This window comes from Stegostoma tigrinum, chromosome 4 (genome assembly GCF_030684315.1).
Source record: "Stegostoma tigrinum isolate sSteTig4 chromosome 4, sSteTig4.hap1, whole genome shotgun sequence".
NCBI classification, from domain to species: Eukaryota; Metazoa; Chordata; class Chondrichthyes; order Orectolobiformes; family Stegostomatidae; genus Stegostoma; species Stegostoma tigrinum.
In genome coordinates this window covers 94,736,502-94,753,157 of record NC_081357.1, presented here as the reverse complement: position 1 = coordinate 94,753,157, position 16,656 = coordinate 94,736,502, and the positions used below count along the sequence as shown (strand labels likewise).

Here is a 16,656-nt window from a genome sequence, read left to right as displayed (position 1 = left end):
CAATTCCCCTCCACCGACACCCTAATCCGCCTAGCCGAACTCGTCCTCACCCTCAACAACTTCTCTTTCGATTCCTCCCACTTCCTACAGACAAAGGGGGTGGCCATGGGCACCCGCATGGGCCCAAGCTATGCCTGCCTCTTTGTAGGTTACATGGAACAGTCCGTCTTCCGCGCCTACACAGGCCCCAAACCCCACCTCTTCCTCCGTTACATTGATGACTGTATCGGTGCCGCCTCTATCGTCCGCAGAGGAGCTCGAACAGTTCATCCACTTCACCAACACCTTCCACCTCAACCTGAAGTTCACCTGGGCCATCTCCAACACATCCCTCACCTTCCTGGACCTCTCAGTATCCATCTCAGGTAACCAGCTAGAAAATGATGTCCATTTCAAGCCCACTGACTCCCACAGCTACCTAGAATACACCTCCTCCCACCCACCCTCCTGCAAAAATTCCATCCCCATTCTCAATTCCTCCGCGTCCGCCGCATCTGCTCCCAGGATGAGGCATTCCACTCCCGCACATTCCAGATGTCCACGTTCTTCCAGGACTGCAACTTTCCCCCCGCAGTGGTCGAGAATGCCCTTGACCGCGTCTCCCACATTTCCCGCAACACATCCCTCACACCCCGCCCCCGCCACAACCACCCCCAGAGGATCCCCCTCGTTCTCACACACCACCCCACCAACCTCTGGATACAACGCATCATCCTCCGACACTTCCGCCATCTACAATCCGACCCCACCACCCAAGCCATTTTTCCATCCCCACCCTTGTCTGCCTTCCGGATAGACCACTCTCTCCGTGACTCCCTTGTTCGCTCCACACTGCCCTCCAACCCCACCACACCCGGCACCTTCCGCTGCAACCGCAGGAAGTGCCACACTTGCCCCCACACCTCCTCCCTCACCCCTATCGCCTTGCCTCTTCTAAACTCTGGGCAATACATGCCCATTGCTTAATTATTAGAGTTCTCTCAAGTGCATCCATTTAGGAATGCTGTGAGCTGTATGATCAACAACACAGCTCCATTTGTCTGAGATCTTGATCCGAGTGGTGGATGGCTCAACTGGAATTGTGACACTGTAAAATAGGACGAAGGATACTTCTCTTTTAATGAGGCCTGAATGGGCTCATTCTTAAGCTGCCCTTGTGTGTCCTGCTATCTCAAAGCCAGTAACAGCAAAAGCCATGTGTCAAATTAACCATCGCATCGGAAACAGCTAGCGAAGCACAATAGAAGCAGCCGCTTATCTTGGTTATCTCTCAGTAAAATGGAGCTCAACCTTTTCTCTATTGAAACAAGTCAGTCATTCATTAACCGAGGTTGGGTGGTAATAGCCATGGTGATTTAATGACTGTGCAACTTCTGCTCTGGGAGAGTTTGTTTAAGTGCTAATTGAGTAACAACAGTCTGAATGGTGGGTGGTTCTTTTGCAGAGCAGTGAGCCTCAGGAATGCGCTGTCGACTGACGTGGTGGCTGCTGGCTCTCTAGGTGGCCTCAAGAGGGAGCTGGACCAGTCCCTGTCCGAGGCCTGGGATTATATCACACACCCACAGAAGGTGAGGCATTCCATTGGCCATACTTGGCCCATATGCTCATCTTTAGCTGATCAGATGGAGGGTGGGTTTCTGCCCAAGGCTGAATGACGGGAATTTGGGGAGAACAAAGTCAACCTTGGGACAAATTTTCAAAGCCCAGAAAGCTGAAAACAATGATTAATGGGGAACTTCTTCAAGAGGGATGGTCGTTCTGTCCAGGTTTTATTCAGCAGCTTGCCACTTCCTTGTAGTGACTTTGTGACATCAGGATATCCCACAGCATTTTACAGTCAATGATGGACTTTTGAAGTGTAGCCACTGCAGTAATTTAGAAAATGCCACAGCTAATATATGCACAGCAAGCTCCCACAAACAGCAAAGTGATAATGACCAGACAAACTGTTGTGCTTGTGGGATAGATGTAGGCCAGGTTATTGGGGGAAAATCCTCTGCATTGGGTCTTTTATGTCATCCTAGACAGGACAGATGGGGCCTTAGTTTAACATCTTGTCTGAAAAACTGCACCTTCAACATTACAGCATTCACTTGGCACTGTGCTGGGTTACCCGTGTAAATTCCATACTCAGTCCTCTGAAATGGTGATCAATCTCACAGCCTCCGGATTGAGAGATGAGTCTGAGCTCCTGATGACAGAGGAGGAACTATGTCCTTCTTACAGCATAGAATCAACAAACAGACAGGCAGTACAAGACATGTTAAAGGAGAAGGAAGAAGCAGAGAGAAAGAGTTTTAGGGAGGGAATTACAGTGTTTAGAGCCTCAATGGCTGAAAACACAGGCACAGGGGTGAAGTGAGTGAAATAGGGAATGCTCAGGAGGCTAGAGTTGGTGGAACTGAAGGATATCAGAGAGGTGTGAGGCTGGAGGAATTCTCTAATATGTCTGGCAGCGTATCATAGAATCCCTACAGTGTGGGGACAGACCCTTCGGCCCAACAAGTCTACACCGACCCTTGGAGCATCCCACCCAGATCCATCCCCCTTTAACCCACCTACTCTAAAGACCCCTGAACACTACAGGCAACTTACATGGCCAATCCACTAACCTGCACATCTTTGGGCCTTGGGAGAAAACTGGAGCACCTGGAGGAAACCCTCACAGACACAGGGAGAATGTGCAAACTCCACACAGACAGTCATCCAAGGGTGGAATTGAACCTGGGTCCCTGGTGCTGTGAGGCAGCAGCACGAACCACTCAGCCACCATAGCACGCTTAAATCCCTCTGTGAGACTGGAACTTGAGGTAAGTGATGAGGGTCTAGGCCCGAAACGTCAGCTTTTGTGCTCCTGAGATGCTACTTGGCCTGCTGTGTTCGTCCACCTTCACACTTTGTTATCGAGGATAGTAGATGTTTCAGTTCAGAATAATGGAAATATGGCAGGACTGGGTACTTCTCTTTGTCCGTTCCACTGTTTTCCTTTAAGTGAGTTACTGCTTGCCCCTGCTATTTTTTGTCTTGGAAGACTGTGTGGGAGTGCTTATTTAAAGCTAGTCTCTCCATTAGCTGCTAATAATATTTAGTTTTTGCAAAATCTTTGATACTGGCAAAAATCCCATTTGTTTTAAAACTTTTTAACGCTACGCATGGTTTGATGCCGCTTTGCATGAACAAGAAGGAAATGAATCAGGGATAATGGGAACTGCAGATGCTGGAAGTGAATCAATTGAGTTTGAGGGGTCGGGATGGTTCAGCACCTCGCTGCAGTGCCGGTTTTGTCCAGAGGGTGGCACATCTTCCCAAGGCCAACATAACATCCAAGTTCAGGCTTGGATGACTCCAGGCAATTTTTATGCGTGTTTGTACTGGTTTGGCAGACACAACGCGCTCTCAGGGTTTATCTGGATGTACAGTATGCAATTCTTTATGCACGATCTACAACACATTTCCACCACAGATACAATAGACAAGGAAAGAAATCCAAAATTAGGATCCTGCCCCCAAACTTCACCTACTACCCCATAAAGTACGCGGGATGAATATCACAGTGGTAAACAGAGATACGCAGAATATAGAAACAGAAACAGACATACATATATACAAACACAGAGAAACAGAGATAGCGAGAAAGACACGCAGAGAGTCAGCGGAACGCTCACAGCCAGGGAGAAACTTACATCGATCAGCAGACACACAGACACAGAGTGATTAACAGGCACAGAGAGAGAGAGAGGAGAAATGTACACAAACGCTGAAAAACAGACACAGGCACAGAGACACAGAGAGACAGGCACAGAGACACGCACCCAAATACAAAAACACACACAGACACAGATACACACACAAATACATGAACACAGACACAGAGAGGGTAACACACGCACAGAGAGACACACAGGGAAATAGACAGACACACTCAAATACAAGAACACAAATACAGAGAGAGACAGACACCGAGAGAGAAGTTCATAGAAAGAAAAACGCACACATCGGGGGACACAGAGGCATACAGACACAGAGAAACAGACACAGACGCAGAAACATACACAGATATAGGCACACATACAGGGATAAACAGATACAGTTACAGGGACACAGGGAGACACAGATACAGAGAGATACATACAGACACAGGCACAGAGACACACACACACACAGATACAAGGACACAGGCAGAAACAGAAAGTCGTTCAGATACCAAGTGTCTCATGTTAGCACTGAAATGTTATTCTTTAGATCACAGCATCCCCCTCACCAGAGGGATCAGGTAGATTCAGGGAGAAATCCGATATCAGATACTTGTGAGGTCGCACACCGTTTGATGGTATCTGTAATGGGTTAAATACTCGGGTGGGTGCACCGCGTACAACGAAGAGAAAGAGAACAAGGACAGCGAGGAGGTGAGACATACCGGTACAGCTGTGTATCTTGGAGACTCCGGTGCACATGATCACCTCGCCAGCATTGAACCCACTGCGGACGCTGTGCAGCTCCAGCTGTCTGGGAGTTACTGACAGGGAACGGGGGGCGGGTCCGCTCCCCGCACCGCACACTCAGGGACAGCATTGTGTCAAAGGCGCAAAGATCCACCTCCTGGAACACAGCATTTCCACCTGACAAGGACACGAGCACTGAGCCTGAAACACCGCCAATGCCTGTACCAGCAACAGCAACATCTCGAACAGCTAGCACTAGTTAATCCCTGTAACAGCTGACACTAGCAACAGTAACATCTGTAACAGATAACATCTGCAACACTAATATCTATGATGTGGAGATGCCGCTGTTGGACGGAGGTGGACAAGATTAGAAGTCACACAACACCAGGTTATAGTCCACAAGTTTTCAAATCACTGGCCCCTTGTCAGGTGAAGTGAAGAAAAGCATACAGGCACAGATTTATAGGCAGGGAGATCAATGGGTGGAGAGATCAAAAGATCATACAAATGGTGTGAGTGCAATTTCAAATAATAAGTTTCTGAAGAGTGATCAAAAGTGTCATATGGTGTAAGCAAAGTGTCAACAGCTGAATAGTAAGTGAAGGGATGACCTATAATCCACTTACTTAAGGCAAAAAGATAATTAAAAATTAAAAAGGTGGTGCACTCATCTGATTTTGGCCTCTAGAATGTCTGTGATTTAAATCATTTTGCCATTGGTGGCCTTGTTTTGAGCTGTCTGGACCATATACTCTGAAATTCCATCCCTAAAGCTCTCTATCCTCCTTTAAGATGTTCCTTTTCACCAACCCACTCTCTTCCATATGCCCTTGTGTGACGTATTAACTCTTGTTTAATTGTGCCCCTTTTAACCATCTTGGGACAGTTTCCTATTTTACAGGTGCTCTGTGATCGTTGTCATTGTCAGTGTTATCCACTGTCCAGAAATGAATAGCCAGGGATGCACCCATTGGGACAGACTGCTGGATTCCACATGTGTGGGCAATAACTAACTCTGGGAAAGTTTGGCAGCAACAAACCTTAAGCTAAAAGTTGCTTAACTGTGTATATTTATATTTTCCACCAAAATTACCAAGGATATGTAATCAGTACATTACCTTAGCGTACCTAGTAACGCAGTAACCTGTCATTTCAGTATTTTCAGCTGGTAATTTAAAATTCACTTTATAGCACAGTCAATTAGGCACGAGAGTATAGTCTATTGTCCTAATTAGTGGTTGGTATGTACCACTGCACTAAATAATAATTTCAAGGTTTGCTTTTGGAATTTGGAACAAAACGCCTTCATTTAGCATTGAGCCCTACAATTACATCTATAAATAAAAATACAAACATTCTTTTTGCTGTTCTCTGCCTTGGTGTGTATATGTGAGTGTGCATACATGCGTGGGTTGTGTATGTGCTGCATTTTACAGCACAGCAAGCAACCATTTGGTTCCCTGTTACCAACTCACTGAAAGAACTGTCCATTTATTCCCAACCTTTCCCTAGACCTTTAAACACTCTGGCCATCACCCTGACACTGCAGACATTTGTGTGTTCAAAACTAATCTCTGGGATAAAGGAAGAACTTGCATTTCTCAGGTGGTCCAACATGGGTCAGTGCCAGAGCACTAAGCTCTGTATTTCAACCTTCAGCCTTACACGATGCCTTCCTCCAACTCCCCACAACTAACTTCCAAAGATAAGTACCATGCACGAGTAAGAATAAAATAATATGCATTTATAATTACAGATATATTTTATGTGAGAAAGGAGAATATTATAAAACTGATTCTGCTTCTCATTGTTCTACACTTGCCAGAAGACATGTGCTCGGAGTTGTTCACATTATAATTGCTCACAACATGTGACAGTTACTAACTTTTTATACACAGTTTACACAAACAATAATCATTATGATCAAGTGGATTGGACTAAATTGCATTCTTTGATATTATTTACTGGTTCACAATTTTGGGTTAGTCAGGTAGATTTATCAATTTGTAAACTGTCAAACAAATAGAAGAAGGAAAATAGAATGAAACTTCAGGCAACACTCAATGAAAATACAGGGAGGTCTGGATGTCCAACAGTAAATGTGGATGTGTGTCACAAGATCTAGACCTTTCACCCCCAGTCCTGAATCCTGATTGTTCACATACCATTTCCTGAACAACTGACTCAGTTTCTTGAAGCCTTCCAAATTGGGCTACTCTTGTGTCAGCCTTGTCTGCCTAACAGTTGCATAGGTCTTGTGCCCCAGAGAATTTTACAGCCTAAGGAAATACTTTGGAAGTACAGTCCTATTTTTACTTTCAGCGAGCCAACAGATGACTTGTAAACAGCAAGATCCCAGCAATGAGATAATCTGTGTTTTCTCAGTCATGCTAGTTGAAGGATAGACATTTGCCTGGATATCATAGAACATAGAACATTACAGCACAGTACAGGCTCTTCGGCCCTCGATGTTGTGCCGACCTGTCATACCGATCTGAAGTCCATCTAACCTACACTATTCCATGTACGTCCATATGCTTGTCCAATGACGATTTAAATGTACCTAAAGTTGGCGAATCTACAACCATTGCAGGCAAAGCGTTCCATTCCCTTACTACTCTCTGAGTAAAGAAACTACCTCTGACATCTGTCCTATATCTTTCAACCCTCAATTTAAAGCTATGCCCCCTTGTGCTCGCTGTCACCATCCTAGGAAAAAGGCTCTCCCTATCCACCCTATATAACCCTCTGATTATTTTATATGTTTCAATTAAGTCACCTCTCAACCTTCTTCTCTCTAATGAAAACAGCCTCAAGTCCCTCAGCCTTTCCTTGTAAGACCTTCCGTCCATACCAGGCAGCATCCTAGTAAATCTCCTCTGCACCCTTTCCAAAGCTTCCACATCCTTCTTATAATGCGGTGACCAGAACTGTACGCAATACTCCAAGTGCGGCCGCACCAGAGTTTTGTACAGTTGCAGCATAACCTCTTGGTTCCGGAACTCGATCCCTCTATTAATAAAAGCTAAAATACTGTATGCCTTCTTAACAGCCCTGTCAACCTGTGTTGCAACTTTCAAGGATCTGTGTACATGGACACCAAGATTTCTCTGCTCATCTACACTACCAAGAATCTTACCATTATCCCCGTACTTTGCCTTCCGGTTACTCCTACCAAAGTGCATCACCTCACACTTGTCTGCATTAAACTCCATTTGCCACCTCTCAGCCCAGCTCTGCAGCTATCTATGTCTCTCTGCAACCTACAGCATCCTTCGTCACTATCCACAACTCCACCGACCTTAGTGTCGTCTGCAAATTTACTAACCCATCCTTCTATGCCCTCATCCAGGTCATTTATAAAAATGACAAACAGCAGTGGGCCCAACACCGACCCTTGCAGTATACCACTAGTAACTGGTCTCCAGAATGAACATTTCCCATCAACTACCACTCTCTGTCTTATTTCAGCAAGCCAATTTCCGATCCAAACTGCTATATCTCCCACAATTCCATTCCTCTGCATTTTGTACAATAGCCTACTGTGGGGAACCTTATCGAACGCCTTGCTGAAATCCATATACACCACATCAACCGGTTTACTCTCATCTACCTGTTTGGTCACCTTCTCAAAGAACTCAATAAGGTTTGTGAGGCATGACCTTCCCTTCACAAAACCATGCTGACTATGCCTAATCAATTTATTCTTTTCTAGATGATTATAAATCCTATCCCTTATAACCTTTTCCAACACTTTACCAACAACTGAGGTAAGGCTCACTGGTCTATAATTACCAGGGTTGTCTCTACTCCCCTTCTTAAACAGGGGAACCACATTTGCTATCCTCCGGTCATCTGGCACTATTCCTGTAGACAATGATGAGTTAAAGATCAATGCCAAAGGCTCAGCAATCTCCTCCCTGGCTTCCCAGAGGATCCTAGGATAAATCCCATCCGGCCCAGGGGACTTATCTATCTTCACTTTCTGAAGGATTTCTAATACCTCTTCCGTGTGAACCTCAATCCCACCTAGTTTAGTAGCCTGTATCTCAGTATTCTCCTCGACAACATTGTCGTTTTCTAGAGTAAATACTGTTGAAAAATATTCATTTAGTGCTTCCCCATCTCCTCTGACTCCACACACAACTTACCACGACTATCCTTGATTGGCCCTAATCTTACTTTCATCATTCTTTAATTCCTTAAATACCTATAGAAAGCCTTAGGGTTTACCCTGATCCTATCCGCCAACAACTTCTCATGTCTCCTCCTGGCTCTTCTGAGCTCTCTCTTTAGGTCTTTCTACGTTGTAACCCTCAAGTGCCCTAACTGAGCCTTCACATCTCATCCTAACATAAGCCTTCTTCTTCTTCTTGACCAGAGATTCCACTTCCTTCATAAACCACGGCTTCCGCGCTCTACAGCTTCCTCCCTGCCTAACAGGTACATACTTATCTAGGACACACAGGAGCTTTTCCTTGAATAAGCTCCACATTTCTAATGTGCCCATCCCCTGCAGTTTCCTTCCCCATCCTATGCTCCCTAAATCTTGCCTAATCTCATCATAATTGCCTTTCCCCCAGCTATAACTCTTGCCCAGTGGTATACACCGATGCTTTTCCATCACTAAAGTAAACATAACAGAATTGTGATCGCTATCACCAAAGTGCTCACCTACTTCCAAATCTAACACCTGGCTGGGCTCATTACCCAGTACCAAATCTAATGTGTCTTCGCCCCTTGTTGGCCTATCTACATACTGTGTCAGGAAGCTCTCCTGCACACACTGGACAAAAACTGACCCATCAATAGTACTCAAACTATTGTGTTCCCAGTCAATATTTGGAAAGTTGAAGTCCTCCATGACAACTACCCTGTCTCTCTCACTCCTATTGAGAATCATCTTTGCTATCCTTTCCTCTACACCTCTAAAACTATTCGGAGGCCTATAGAAAACTCCCAACAGGGTGACCTCCCCTTTCCAGTTTCTAACCTCAGCCCATACTACCTCAGTTGACGAGTCCCCAAACATCCTTTCTGCAACTATAATACTGTCCTTAACCAACAATGCCACACCTCCCCCCTTTTTACCATCTGTTCTTACTGAAACATCTAAATCCCGGAACCTGCAACAACCATTCCTGTCCCTGCTCTATCCATGTCTCCGAAATGGCCACAGCATCGAAGTCCCAGGTACTAACCCATGCTGCAAGTTCACCCACCTTATTCCAGACGCTCCTGGCATTGAAGGTGACACACTTCAAACCAAATTCTTGCTTGCCGGTGCCATCTTGCATCCCTGAAACTTTATTTCGGATCACCCTACTCTCAACCTTTTCTATACTCGAACTACAATTTTGGTTCCCACCCCCCTGCTGAATTAGTTTAAACCCACCCGAATAGCCTGAGCAAGTTTCCTCCCCAGGATATCGGTACCCCTCTGGTTCAGGTGGAGACTATCTTGCTTGTAGAGGTCCCACCTACCCGAGAAAGAGCCCCAATTATCCAAGAATCCAAAACCCTCCCTCCTGCACCATCCCTGTAGCCACGTGTTCAACTCCTCTGTCTCCCTGTTCCTTGCCTCGCTAGCACATGCACGGGCAACAAACCAGAGACAACAACTCTGTTTGTCCTAGCTCTCAGCTTCCATCCTAGCTCCCTGAATTTCTGCCTTAAATCCCCGTCTCTCTTCCTACCTATGTCATTGGTGCCAATGTGGACCACGACTTGGGGCTGCTCCCCCTCCCCCTTAAGGATCCCAAAAACACGATCAGAGACATCACGCACCCTGGCACCTGGGAGGCAACACACCAACCGTGAGTCTCTCTCGTCCCCTCAGAATCTCCTATCTGTCCCCCTAACTATGGAGTCCTCAATGACTACTGCTCTGCTCTTCTTCCCCCTTCCCTTCTGAGCAGCAGGGACAGACTCTGTGCCAGAGACCTGTGCCCCACTGCTTTCCCCTGGTAAGTCGTCCCCCCCAACAGTACCCAAAATGGTATACTTATTGTTGAGGGGAATGACCACAGGGGATCCCTGCACTGCCTGCCGGTTCCCTTTCCGTCCCCTGACTGTAACCCATCTGCCTTTTTCTTGTACTTGAGGAGTGACTACCTCCCTGTAACTCCTCTCAATAACCCCCTCTGCCTCCCGAATGATCCGAAGTTCATCCAGCTCCAGCTCCAGTTCCCTAAAGTGGTTTTCAAGGAGCTGGAGTTGGGTGCACTTGCTGCAGATGTAGTCAGCAGGGACACTAGTGGTGACCCTTACCTCCCACATTCTGCAGGAGGAACATTCAACTGCCCTGACCTCCATTCCCATTATTCTAAATTCCCAAGACTTAAAAAATAAAGAATAAAAAATAAACTTGTTACCTTACCAATCAGGCACACAGAACCTTATTTTTGGTTCGAGGAGGAGGATGGGTGGCAGATACTACCCGAGTAGTGTTTCAAGAAACGCAACCACACAAATATATTACCTCACTTACTGACCAGTCCCATGTCCGCTCCTGTTCGGTGTACCTCCGCCTGTTCACGAGATAGGAGATATATCAGATAGGAGTCCCCTTCAGTATAGCACTTATGGCAGTATTACTCATAAAGGAGGGCAGACAGGATCTTTGTTGAATGTTTTACTTGAGAGACAACAACATTCTTAGTACAGCACTTGCTCAGGTCTGCAATGGATTGTCAACTCCATATGCTGAAGTAAGTTTAGAGTGGGATTTGAACTTGCAAACCACAGCCTAGAAGTTGAGAATATATCCAGAAGCCGCAGTCGACATTTTTGTGGGCATGGAAATTCTTTTGAGGGTGTCAATTAAACTTTGCTCATATCAGGGCCAAATTTAGTTTTAATATACGGCCAAGTATTCTCCTGAGCTAATTAAAAACAACGAAACCAACAAGAGTGGAAATCAACAAATTAAAGAGTGGACAGCCCAAGAAATCTCAACACATGCACATGCACAGAGATTCATAGACAAACAGATGTACATGAACACTGTTGCGCGCGCACACACACACACACACACGCACGCACGCACGCACGCACGCACACACACACACACACACACACACAGTTTAACTGAGTCAGTCTAAGGAAATTCAGCATGTCCGTAAGGACTGTCACCAATTTTTATCGACGCCCCATAGAAAACATCATGGCTTGGTACGGCAACTACTCTGCCCAGGACCATTAGTAACTCCCTCAATCCATTGGCTCCATCTACACTTCTCGCTGCCTCGGAAAGGCAACCAACATCATCAAAGACCCCTCCAACCCTGGTATAATCTCTTCCAACCTCTTGCATCGGGCAAAAGATACAAAAGCACTGGCACATGTATCAACAGATCCAGAAACAGCTTCTTCCCTGCTGTTATTAGACTTCTGAACTGAGTCTCAAATTTCAAATCTAATGGTGATCTTTCTTTCTGTGCACCTTCCGTGTAGCTGTAACTTTGTATTCCTCACTTTTTTTAATCACCCTACGGTCTTTGTAGGTTTTGATCTGCCTGTACTGCATGCAAAACAAAACTTTTCGCTGTAACTAGGTACATGTGACAATAGAAAATCAAATCAAGTCAAATCTTTTCCATATTAAGACTGAGCTGTAAAAAAACCCCACAAGTTCTTATCTCTTTTATACCTTAAGCCACATATCCAATTACTAATCTAATGGATTCATAATCGCGCGTTAACCTGATGTTATTTATTTCCCACAGTACATACATCAGATTTTGTTCATACCCATCAATGGCCTCCCTCATCCTGATCGTGCTGCATCCTTGTCTCACCTTGGCCTGGCTTTTTGCCATCTATTTATATTTATTTTACTACAAACACTTTGAACAGAACCTGCATTTATCCCCCTCAACTTTAACCCTTTCAGTATTTAATTGACTGTGAAATGCTTCAGGAGTTTCTGAGGGCATTAAAGATGTTATAGAAATTTAGATCTTTTCTTTACAACAATAAAAAAGAACTGCTAAATTAAAGGAAAAGTTTTGATTTTGATCTGCATTTGTCAACTTTCCCTGTAGAATGATTGATTTTGATGATATGTTTGCTATAATCCAGTATCAATGAAATGTCAGGGGCAATGCTGCTCTCCCTTTATTCTCACATCAGCTAATATCAAGGAATATTCATTGTGCAGAAAGTCTGATTTCAGAATGAATTCCTGGCCTGTCCCGAATGTCATTCAAGAACTTTCAGCTTCCACCCTGGGCAATTTGTTTAGACTGTAGGGGTGAGAACATCTTTCTGTATTGTGCTACCATGACAAAGGAAAAACTCACCTCCTCTATTAAATCAAACGGCTGTTTGGTTTGAAGTCAACACCATTGCTTCATAATGGGAAAGGAGTGGGGGAAGATGACAGGGCAACACTCCAGTGTCAAAACATGTCTCCCAAAAAACTGTGCTAAACTTTGATGCAAGCTTCATATCAAATTGACTAGTGCAAAAGCCTCCTCACCTACTTAATGCTTTCTGTTAAAAAATCTCCAGTGTGATTGATGAATACAGCTTTTTGCCAAACAGCATAGCCCAAGCTAATATTAGGTACATTGATCCTTATAGCCTGTCATTGGCCCTTACAGGTACCCCATTGCAGCATACCATTGGTCCCTTACAGATTTCCCATTCCATACCATCACTGGCCCTAACAGGGTCCCCATTCTGTCCTGTCAATCAACCAAGCAGTAACTGTTTACAGTTTTGTGTGGTGCATTGCTATGAAGAGTTTGTTGGTCCATCTGAAATCAATTCTGTTTTATACTTCTGGAAGAATGCCAAGTTTCCAACTGACCTTTGCTGCCTGCACAATTGCTGAAATCCTTACAATCTTTCTATTTTCTTTGTGAGAGTACGTGGAATGATTGCTTTAGATGACGTGCTTGTTACAAAAATAACATTGGAACTACACAATAAAAGATCTTCTGTCTGTCTGGATTGTTGATGTCAGCAAATTTCACACAAAGATAACCCATTGAGTGCTGAATTGTCTTTGTAGTGTTGTTCCAAAGGCCTCGACACCATGATCTTAGATTATTGTGTTGAGTTTTTAGGGAAATGGCTTCAGTGAGAGTGTGAAGACTATGGACAGTGGGGAGAAATGATTCAGAGATGCCTAGGTCAGATTGGCGAGGCAAGTAGTTTCTACATTCACCTCACATGCGAAAGGTCCCCAGTTCGATCCTGGGTGGGGACGTTTATTTGGCGGCACGGTGACACAGTGGTTAGCACTGCTGCCTCACAGTGGCAGGGAATCAGGCTCAATTCCACCCTTGGGTAACTGTCTGTGTGGAGTTTGCACATTCTCCCTATGTCTGCGTGGGTTTCCTCCGGGTGCTCCGGTTTCCTCCCACAGTCCAAAGATGTGCAGGTTAGATGGATTGACCATACTAAATTGCCTGTAGCGTTCAGAGATGTGTAGATTAGGTGGGTTGTAGGGGGATAGGTCTGGGTGGGATGCTCCAAGAGTTGGTGTAGACTTGTTGGGCCAAAGGGCCTGTTTCCTCACTAGGGATTCTATGACTGGGATGTCTGGTCATCAGAGATGAGTTAGACCAAAGAGTCTGCTCCCATACTGTATGACTCTAAGACTCTCTGACACCAGGGCAAAGAGGTTTTAGTTATAAGGAAAAGTTAGAGGAAGTTTCATTAGAACAGCAAAGTCCAAGAGGAGGTCTGTTAGAGGTGTTTAAAATTATGAAGGGCTTTGATAAGGCTTTTTGAGTTAGCTGAAGCAGGCTCAGTGGGGTGAATGATCTCTTTATGTACAAGGATTAGGTCTAAAACATCCAAGAAAGAACAAGCACCACTAAAAGCTCCTTACACTGTTCTTACAATGTGGCCAAAATGGTTCAAAGCCAATCAATTACACTAGAAGGAAGTAGTTGATAGTGATCTGAATTTAAAGATTTCAGACTCGGGATAGATACTGCTTAGGGTGCAGTGGATCACTCTCCCATTTTCCTTCAAAATGGTATTGTGAAATCTTTTACTCAGTTTAACATCCCATCTGAAAGATGTGCACTGCAATGTGCAAAACCAGTTCTGAGTTCACATTATTCTTTGAATGAAAGAATTGCTGTGTTTTTGATCTCAGAGAACAAGCATATCCCAGAAAAGGTTAAACATTCTTTTCTTAAAGAGCAGTCTGCTCATAAGTTCGGAGGAGTTTTGTCACTTGGCCAACAAGCAGAGTGAATGCGAGAAGGTTTTGCAATTTAAATATTAAAAATGACCTTTACAAGTTGCAACAGCTCAAATAAACAGCAAGGACGTGATTAAAATGTTGAAAGGTCCTGATTGGGTGAACACTCGGAGAAACTATTTCCTCCCAGTGGAAGGATGCAGAGGAACATCAGCGTCCAGTCTGGGCCAAGCTATTCAGGCTCTCAAACAGGAACGGCCTTGTCACACAGAGGGTGGTGGAAACCGGGCACTCCAACCCCACCTTCTCCACAAAAGCTGTGAAAATGCAATGTCCATTAGGCCGAGGGAAACAGAGTCCTGTGAGACAATGACAAATCACCAACTAGATTAAGTGAATGACCAAAACAGCCTTGCTCAGGAGAGGCCTGTGACCATGTACACCACTGGACCAGCCTGGACAGTCAGGCAGAGAGTAAGTCATAAACATTGCTGCATCCATTTCCCATGTAATGCAGGGTGTCAGATGCTGCATGCACAACCATTAAACCACAGAACAGTGACCTCCCATTCCATCAACATCTAACTCGTCCAAAGCCACTAAACACGTGGCCTCCAGTGTGCAAGGGAAGCAGACGCAATGCCTAAATACCAACGCAGTCTTAAGTGCCTAAGCTTTTCCAGCTCACTGACACCTTCAGAACAGGCTCTGCTAAAATAGACTTCACAGTCACTCCATATACAGGAATGCTGAGGTGGTTTCCCATTCCCCGAACAACACTAATGACCAAGAGGCATAACAAGCTCCCTTATACTTGTCATGCCTGAGCAACCTTACTGCATCCATTGAAGAATAACAGAAAGAGTTAATAGGAGTAACTATATGGTAAATATAATGTATCTTGGATTTTAAAAAGGCCTTTAGGTGTGAGAAGCTACTACAGAGCCCCAACTCAGTAGAATGTCTGGAATCAGGAGACAATTAACTGAGTGGATACCAAGCTGGCTACAAAACATAAGGAGAGATTCAGGGTGGTCAGATTGTTAAAAGGTGGAAAATGATATTCCACAGGAATTGAGGCTGGACCTGTGAAAAGTTACAGCCTAGAAAGTGACCATTCAGCCATTGTATCTGTGCTGACCAAAAAGAACTAGCCAATTTCCCAATTTCCAGCGTCTGTTCTATAGCCTTGAGAGTTCCAGCACTTCAGGCGTAGATTCAGATATCTGTTTAATACAGTTAGAGATAAAAAATCTGCGGATGCTAGAATCCAAGGTAGACAAACAGGAGGCTGGAAGAACACAGCAGGGCAGGCAGCAAGGACTGTCCCTTTCTTCCAGATGCTGGCTGGCCTGCTGTGTTCTTCCAGCCTCCTGTTTATCTACTATCTGTTTAATACATTGAGGGTTTCTATGTCTACCATCAAACCAGACAACAAGTTCCACCATAGAATCATAGAATCCCTACAGTGCAGAGAGAGGCTATTCAACCTATGAAGTCTGCACCGACCCGCTGAAGAGGATCCCACCCAATCCTTGTAACCCTGCCCATTTCCCACTGCTAATCGAACTAATCTGCACATTCCTGGACACCGGACTATTTAGCTTGGCAAGTCCACCTAACCTGCACACTTTTGGACTGTGGGAGGAAACTGATGCAGACATGGCAAGAATATGCAAACTCCACACAAACCGTCACCTGAGAGAGGAACCAAGCCCAGGTCCCCAGTGCTGTGAGGAAGCAGTGCTAATCACTGAGCCACCCTTCTGGGTTAAAAGATCTTTCCTCATGTTCCTCTAATCCTTCCACCAATCACCTTAAATCTGTGCCCCCAGTAACTGACCTCTCCATTAGAGGACATGTATACTCTATCTAGGCTCTCATAGTTTCATACACTTCAATTTAGTTACCTTTTGGCTTTAATTCCAGTGGGAGCAACCCAGCCTATCTGATCTTTACTCATAGTTGCATATTACAGGCACATATTCCATGGAACTGAGCTGCCCTATCTTATCATAAATTCAATTCCCTCACATTAACTTTACT

General features: G+C 44.8%; 1 protein-coding gene across 8 annotated transcripts in view; it reads right to left on the bottom strand.

The window, feature by feature from the left end:
• The window catches only part of vit (vitrin), a 55,814-nt gene extending 51,280 nt beyond the window's left edge, over window positions 1–4,534 (bottom strand). For all 8 annotated transcript variants that reach the window (XM_059645543.1, XM_059645537.1, XM_059645540.1 and 5 more), the window contains exon 1: window positions 4,418–4,534. The gene's annotated coding sequence lies outside the window, so the exon portion shown is untranslated. The remainder of the gene's footprint in view (window positions 1–4,417) is intronic.
• Window positions 4,535–16,656: the final 12,122 nt, after the last annotated feature.